Source organism: Camelus bactrianus, chromosome 2 (assembly GCF_048773025.1).
Source record: "Camelus bactrianus isolate YW-2024 breed Bactrian camel chromosome 2, ASM4877302v1, whole genome shotgun sequence".
Lineage (NCBI taxonomy): Eukaryota > Metazoa > Chordata > Mammalia > Artiodactyla > Camelidae > Camelus > Camelus bactrianus.
The window spans coordinates 104,095,265-104,103,033 of record NC_133540.1 but is presented as its reverse complement, the minus strand read 5'-3'; the positions used below and the strand labels follow the sequence as shown (position 1 = coordinate 104,103,033).

General features: G+C 35.7%; 1 long non-coding RNA gene across 1 annotated transcript in view; it reads left to right on the top strand.

Annotated features, from left to right (window-relative positions):
* The first annotated feature begins 1,756 nt into the window (after positions 1 to 1,756).
* The window catches only part of LOC141574227 (uncharacterized), a 280,600-nt gene continuing 274,587 nt past the window's right edge, over positions 1,757 to 7,769 (top strand). Inside the window, exon 1 of the long non-coding RNA XR_012501070.1 lies at positions 1,757 to 2,371. This is a non-coding gene — a long non-coding RNA (uncharacterized LOC141574227). The remainder of the gene's footprint in view (positions 2,372 to 7,769) is intronic.

Genomic DNA, 7,769 nt, shown 5'->3' with positions numbered 1-7,769 from the left:
GCAATATGCATTCCTCCATGCCTTTGTATGGTTTAATAGCTCATTTCTTTTTAGTGCCGAATAAAATTCCATATTTCTTTATCCATTCAGTTATTGAAAAACATCTTGGTTGCTTCCAAGTTTGGCAACTGCAAATAAAGCTGCTATAAACATCTGTGTGCAGGTTTTTGTGTGGACATAAGTCTTCAACTCCTTTGAGTGAAAGAATACTAAGTATTGTGACTAGATTTTATGTTTAGTTTTATAAGAAACCTCCAAACTGTCTTCCAAAGTGGCTGTGGCCTTATGCATTCCTGGCAGCAATGAATGAGTGCTCCTTCGCGCCACATCCTTGTCAGCATCTGGTGTCGACAGTATTCCAGAGTTGGGCCATTCTAATAGGTGTGCAGTGGCATCTCATTGTTGTTTTAATTTGCATTTCCCAGATGACATATGCTGTGAAACATCTTTTCATATGCTTATTTATAATCTATCTTTTTTGGTGACATGTCTGTTAAGGTTTTTGGCCCATGTTTAAATCGGATTGTTTGTTTTCTTACTGTTGAGGTTTAAGAATTATTTGTATATTTTGGACAACAGTCCTTTAACAGATGTGTTTTTTTGAAAATATTTTCTCCCAGTATGTGACTTGTCTTTCCATTCTCTTGACATTGTCTTTCACTGAGCAAAGTTTTTAATTTTAATAAAATCCAGCTTATCAATGATTTCTTTTATGAATTGTGTCTTTGGTGTTATACATAAAATGTCATCACCATATGCAAGGTCATCTAGGTTTCTCCTATGTTATCTTACAGGAGTTTTATAATTTTGTATTTTACATTTAGGTCTATGATCAATTTTGAGTTAAATTTTGTGGAAGATTTAAGGTCTGTATTTAGATGATTCTTCTTTTTCTTTTCCTTTTTTTTTTTTTTGGCATGTGGATATCTATTTGTTCCAGAACTATTTGTTGAAGACTGTCTTTGCTCCACTGAATCGCCTTTGTTCCTTTGTCAAAGATCAGCTGATTGTATTGATGTGAGTAATTTCTGGGCTCTCTCTTCTGTTTCACTGATCTATTTGTCTACTCTTTTGTCAATACTACACTGTCTTAATTACTGTAGCTTTACAGTAAGTCTTAGAGTCGGTTAATGTCAGTCATCCAAATTTGTTCTCAGGTTTTTTTTAATAGATGCCCTTTATCAGGGTGAGAATCACCCTTTTTGTTCATAGTTTTCCAAGAGTTTTTGCTTGTTTATTTTTGTTTGTTTTTAAGAAGGAAAAAATGTTGTATTTTATCAGATGTTTTTCTTGCATCTATTGAGATGATCGTATGGTTTTTCTTTTTCATTCTGTTAATATGGTAAATTGCATTGATTGATTTTCAAATATTAAACCAGTCCTACAGTTCCTAAAATAAACCGATTTGGTCATGATCTGTCATATTTTTTATACTTTTGGATTTAGTTTGGTAAGATTTGCTAATAATTTTTGCATCAATTTTTATGAGTTATTGAACTGTAATTTTCTTTTCCTACACTGTTTTAAAAGTATTACACTAATGCTGGCTTCATAGAATTAATTACTTAGTGTTTTCTCTTCTATTTTCCGAAGGAAATTGCACAGAGTTGGAATTACTTCTTCCTTAGATGTTTGGTAAAATGGTGAAGCTGTGTGGATCTTGAGTTTTCTTTGTGGGAAGGTTTATGGTTATAAATTTAATTTTAAAAATAGATATGGGGCTTTCAGTATTTACCCAAGCAGTGTCAACTCCCAGTGCTGTTCCTTCCTCTGTGTTGATCCAGATTTATGTTTTATACCATTATCCTTCAGAAATCCTTTAATAGTTCTTGTAATACAGGCTTGCTGGTGATGAAATTTTATGAGCTTTTATGTCTGAAAAAGCCTTTATTTTACCTTTGTTTTAAAATGATATGGAATTCTAAGTTGATAGGCTTTTTTTCCCCTCATTACTTTAAAGGTGTTGCTTCTCTGTTTTCTGGCTTAACTAGGATTCCAATGAGAAATCTGTTGTTAACCTTTTTCTTTTTTCCCTTGTCTTTTAAGATTTTATCTTTATCACCAGCTAATGCCCCTGGACTATAAACTTCCCAAGTGCTCTCAGTTCTTCCCCACCCGCCCCCCGCAGGTGGAACAGACTGGCTAGAGCTGACTGGGTATTGCTCCTCCCTCAGGTAGTTAGGCTCTATGATACCCAGCTGGCTGGTCTCTAACTAGCTTCTCCTGCAGGAGGGCCTTGTTAAGAAGAGTGCTCGGGTGTCTTTCAAAATGGTTCCTCGTCTTCTCTCCCTGGCAGAAGGAAAAAGCGGTTTCTCCTCGGATATTTACCATGAGAACCTGGTTGAGCTCCTGGAAGTAAAACTCAACAAAAGTGAGTGAATATTTTACATTATTAAGTACTGGATATTTTTTGCTTCTATATATGTATATTCTTGAGTTTGTTCTGGGATTGTTAATTTACTTGGAAACAGTTTGATTTCTGTTGATATCTTGCTTTAGAACTTAGGTAGGAGTGTGGATCATTACTCTATAGGGTCAGTTTTATCAGACTAGGACAGAACTTTTCTGAGAAGTAAGCCTACTTGATGTTGTTGGAACGCTGAGATCTTCCATGCCGCTGGTGCTGACTGAAGGAATTCCTTCTAATGCTTTGCCTGGCCCCAGGTAATTTCGTCACATGCGTGAGCTGATGATTCTCTAGCTGGAGTCTCTGGGGAGAACCTCCATAAATCTCTGGAGCTCTCTACATGACTCTCTAGCTATCATGGCCCTTGTTGCCTTCCGGCTCTTTCGGCTGACCTCAGGGAGTGTGCAGAGCTCCCCATGGTTTCCCCTTTCCTTGCTGCATCATGTAAACGTTTTCCTTATTGCCTGATGCATAATATCTGAACTGTTAAAACTGTTTAATAACTTAAAACTGTTGTTTTATGCATTCTCTGTCCCACCCTGGTTTGTTTGTTTTTTGTAGTTTAAGAGGGTAATTCTGATCCCTGTTACTCAATCTTGGCAAGAAGAAAAATGCTCCCACTTTTCAATTTTGTTTTAAGAGTTTTATCTTGTTTTAGGACTTGTTTTTATCTTGTTTTAAGACTTGTTTTTATCTTGTTTTAAGTGTTTTATCTTATTTTAAGAGTTATCTTGATTGGCTATGATTTATGTGTATACAGATTTGTTACTCAGTGGCATTAAAATATAGATTATGCAAATTAAAGGTAAGAAAATTTAAGAATTTTAATTAACTTTCTCTGTTTAAATTTTCCATAATGCAAATGAACTCTCCCAAAAAGAACCAAGAAACTTTAGGAAATGTATATTTTCCAAACTTGACAGGCCAAGTGGATTGTAAATTAGGTTCATGCTGTTGACACATTTTGGCACCATCTTTTGTTTGACTTAGTTGAAGTACGTTGGGTTTGAATTTTGCAAAGTATTCGGTAATTAGCCCCTTACATAAAATGTTATCTTTTTGTTTACGTAAGTTTATCTCTTGAAGTGGAGGCATTATTACCCTTATCACATAAATGTAAAAGCTGAGGCTCACAGAGCTTTTGCCGTTTGCCTAACTTTATGTAGCTGAATTGGAGGAAGTCATGAGAAGGAAGTATTGCCGAGATCAGAGTAAATTTTTCCTGCTGTTCCACACCGGTTCAATGGCTGCTTTAAATTCTCAGGTACATTAGTGAATTAGCAATGGAACTTAACAAGCTTAATGTATTTGCAGAAGAGTTGAGGCCATATTGTTTATGCTAGCTCCATATTTTGTTACAGGGGGCTCTAAACTATTATGTGTTTTGATGTGTATTAACCCTACCTAAAGGAGAGGGGCCTCCCATTTGACCCAAAGGGATCAGTGTCTTTTTCTCTGATTTTATTTGTTACTCTTCTCAAAAATAAGGGTGACCTATGTGACCAATAGTATTTGGGAAAGAGAGTCTGAGCCTGGGTTACTTCCTTTCTTGGTTCTCTCCTCTCATCTCTCGCTCTCTTCTACTCTAGTTTGACTCTTGTTCCTGATTTCTGTGGGAAATCTGAGTCAGAACACTATTCGGAGCATTTCAGGGCAGTCAGACTCTCACTTGTTTTCTTTCTTTTGTCTCTTCTCTGCCGTTTCTTGGGTTCTTGGCATTTGCTGTGTTGAAAGGAAGGCCAGGATCCTCAGATGACTGACTGGTAAGGCTTCAGCTGGAACTCTTAGGGAATTATTTTTGACTTGAGTTCTAGTTACATACTGCATCCAGCTTTACCAGCAATAAATGTCATGTTTTAAAGTTTAAGTCTTAAAGGTGAAAGAGATATGATAGATCACCGACATCACAATGACCACCAACATCACAAACCCCACAGGTGTCTTCACATCATACTTATTTCCTAAGGGTAAGAAGGAAACTTCTTAAAGTAACCAGGGGCCATCCTGACCACCCCTAAATTAACAACCAAAGGGTAAACAGCTGGCAAAGCAGAATTCCGCCCAGACTCGATTCAGCCGCTACACCTGGCATCCGCTCTGATTGGCAGACGCGTGGTAAGTTGGCTGTTGAAAATATTGGCTATTACCCTTGCCTAACACATTAAAAAGAAAAACTTTAAAAAGGAACATACTGTAGAACATAACAGAGAAGATAAAAACAATTTGTTTAATAAAATTGATGTATTACAGTTTTTAAAAGCTTTTACATGAAAACTACATTACATCAATCATTTTTCTCTACTGGCTTCTATAAAAAAATATGAGATTTACTCTAATGAAGAAAAAGCTATTGACTCAAAACCTGTCTCTTTTGACAAAAGATCTGAAGTGGCTTACAGGAAATATATATAATGGAAATAAAAAATAAAACTTAAATTTGAATAACCACCAAAGTGGGATGAAACTCAAAACATAGATTTATAGGCTTACTAGATTATGCAGTTGCTTAAGGTGGGTAATAAATTTTGTTTTGAGACTCCCAGGAGCTAAAGTTTAAAGAAATGTGTCAGAAGAAATATAAAATAGTTAAGTATTTTCATTTCTCTGGATGAATGATGCCTTTTTTTTTTTTTAGCTTAAAACCAATAAATGAAATCATGATGGAAAAATGGTAGGTTTACTATATATAGTTTTAAAGTTATATTTTATCAAAGATAATAAAAATAAGATCTGCCCTTAAAGAAACATAACATGGTTAGAGAAAATGTTTCTAGAAAATATGACAATGTGTGGGTTTTTTTGGGGGGGGGGTTGCAAAAGCTGCTGAAGAACTCAGAAGGATTGTCCTTAGTGGGTTTGTAAGTCTTAGCTTTCAAACATTTCAAAATCTGACAGAACAGACTTACAGACCTACTAAGAGACCCAATTACTTTTTGCCAGTTCCTGTCACCATTCTGGAGCTTTTTCCTAGGATGCATTCTCAAGTTCTACTTTGTACAGAACTGTAGAAATCACAGGTGGTTTATTTGACTTCTAGTATCTCTCACTGCTCAGACATTCCTGTTACCCAACTTGTAGCCACGAATAACTGAATAGCTGGTTTAAGCCAATGACTTTTCCAGGAGGACTTGACTCCAGGTGATTCCAATCAGTCAGGCACCACTCTCAAAAGGAGAAAATGGGCTGGGGAATGTTAGTGATGACCACTTTCTATCCTGAATGCTGTAAAGCAGATAAAAGTCATTTTCAGAGAGGGAGAAGAGTACAGCAAAGCAGCAGCCAGGCGTGGGGGGAGGAGAGGGGGAGAGACAGAGTGATTTTTGTGATTTTTTTTTCCTGAAGTTTTCAATTATTGGTTTCATACCGTTCTAATGGCCTCAGCTGAAATTCTGCCCTATGCTTCCCTGAGAAACTTTTATATTTCTGTAATAAGTCTCCTTTTCTTGAACTGGCTGCCAAACAGTTTACATGAAAACATGGATCTGTACAAACTTTTGATGTGCTTCCTCACCTAAGTCATGCCTGAGAGTTTGCAGCGACTCCCAGGTTCTGTGCCTTGACTTCTGGTTGCTTCTCAAGAGTTGGCCTCTGAGACTATTTCATCTGCCTCAACACCTCACTCAGGTGTGCAGGTCCGAATCACATTCATTCATAAGTCCAGGTGTCTTAGCCCAAGTGCCCCTCCTTCATCTATTGCCATGTTACTTTTAGGTCTCCTGACTTCCCTAATTACCCGCACTCCTATCTGGCCACTACCTAATGAAATGAAATAAGGAATTTTGAGATTTCTGGCAGATAGCGCTAGAAACTTTTTACAAATATTTTCACATGACAATATGACTTAAAATCAAAGTTAAATGTAAATATCCATTATTTTATTGCATTCTATGCCACTTTCGCTGTTATGTGAATTCTGACAACACTAGATTATTCTAGTTTACTAATTTAAAGTTAATTATATTATGAAAATGTGTATTAGTTGAAAGTCCCTTTATGCAGTAAGAATTACAATTTATTCTTGTAGGGTTCCAGCATCTGCTGGGCTCATTAGAAACATAAAGTGAGAAATCAGAACATTTTGAAGCATGATAACTAATTTGTATTCCTTAAAATGACCATGCATAGAAATAATGCATTGCTTTATAATATGAATTTGTATTTATATATAGTACAGTAGGGATTATAAGGAAAAATGCTGCCGTTCTGCATGGTACAGTAATGTGTTATCTTGTTGGAAGAGTTCTATACATGCTATTTTAGAGATTTAATGGTAAGGAGCAGTTTTCTTACTCAGTTCCATCACTTTTAGAATAAAAATGCAACTTGTCTTCAATCTTGAGTTCTTCAGGAGTAACTTGAACAACTTATGATTTCGATTACTACAATTAAGATGCCTAGGAATCTTTTAAATGCTGCATATAATTGAAATGTTTTAAGAGTGTTGATTTCTTTTTTTTATTTATTAGAGTGTTAATTTCTTAGTAATGATGTTACATTGCTTTATGTTTGCCTATTTGTTACAATCGATGTAAAACCTAGCGTTCAAATGAGACCAATGAAAAATAAGTACATTTGTCATTAATATATATTTAAATTCTTTGCACTCAAGATAAATCTGTTTAAGACCACCCTTTCCTAGCTACTGCTTCTTGGAAACACTAGTGCATTAAGTGGCTGAGACCACTCTCCTACTTTGTGGCACCTGTACTGTAGGATATTTAGCACTTCGAAAAACCAAATCATATCCTGTCTTTTAAATAAACACTTGAGCCTTACTAAAAGCCAATGGTAGCTGGGCAAAATGATCTTGTATTAAGAAAAAAATTCTTGTGGAGCTGGAATGATGTTGGATTGCTTTCAGCTGTTTGTTTTCTAATTCAACGCCAGAGAGCTGCTGACTCCCTCAGGGAAGACAACTCCACAGCAGCTCATTTTACACCAAAATGATTAACTGAACTTAATTGGGCGTAGTATTTAATAAAAAAAAAAAAAAAGAGCCTCCTTTGGGAAAAACCATTTTTTTTACATGTCTGCAACTGCACAGCATAAAATTCTTGTGATTTGTGTGTGTATGTGTGTTTTAGAAACAACTTTATAAAAGACTCTAGAAGCCAACATAATTTCTATATGGTGCTTGTCAAGCTGTTGACTACTGAAAATAATAGTGTCAGTTTCTCCTTCGAGATTTTTGTAGGAGACTTCTCCTGACGAATGATTTATCAAATTCCACAAAATAGAATAAAAGTGAATTTTGTTTGAAAAGCCTTCCTCTTTGAAGTATCTCATATGAATTTCTCTATGGAGACAAGTACTTTAAGATTTATTTTCTGTGATGTAAGGGCAAATCCTTTCTTAAATCTGA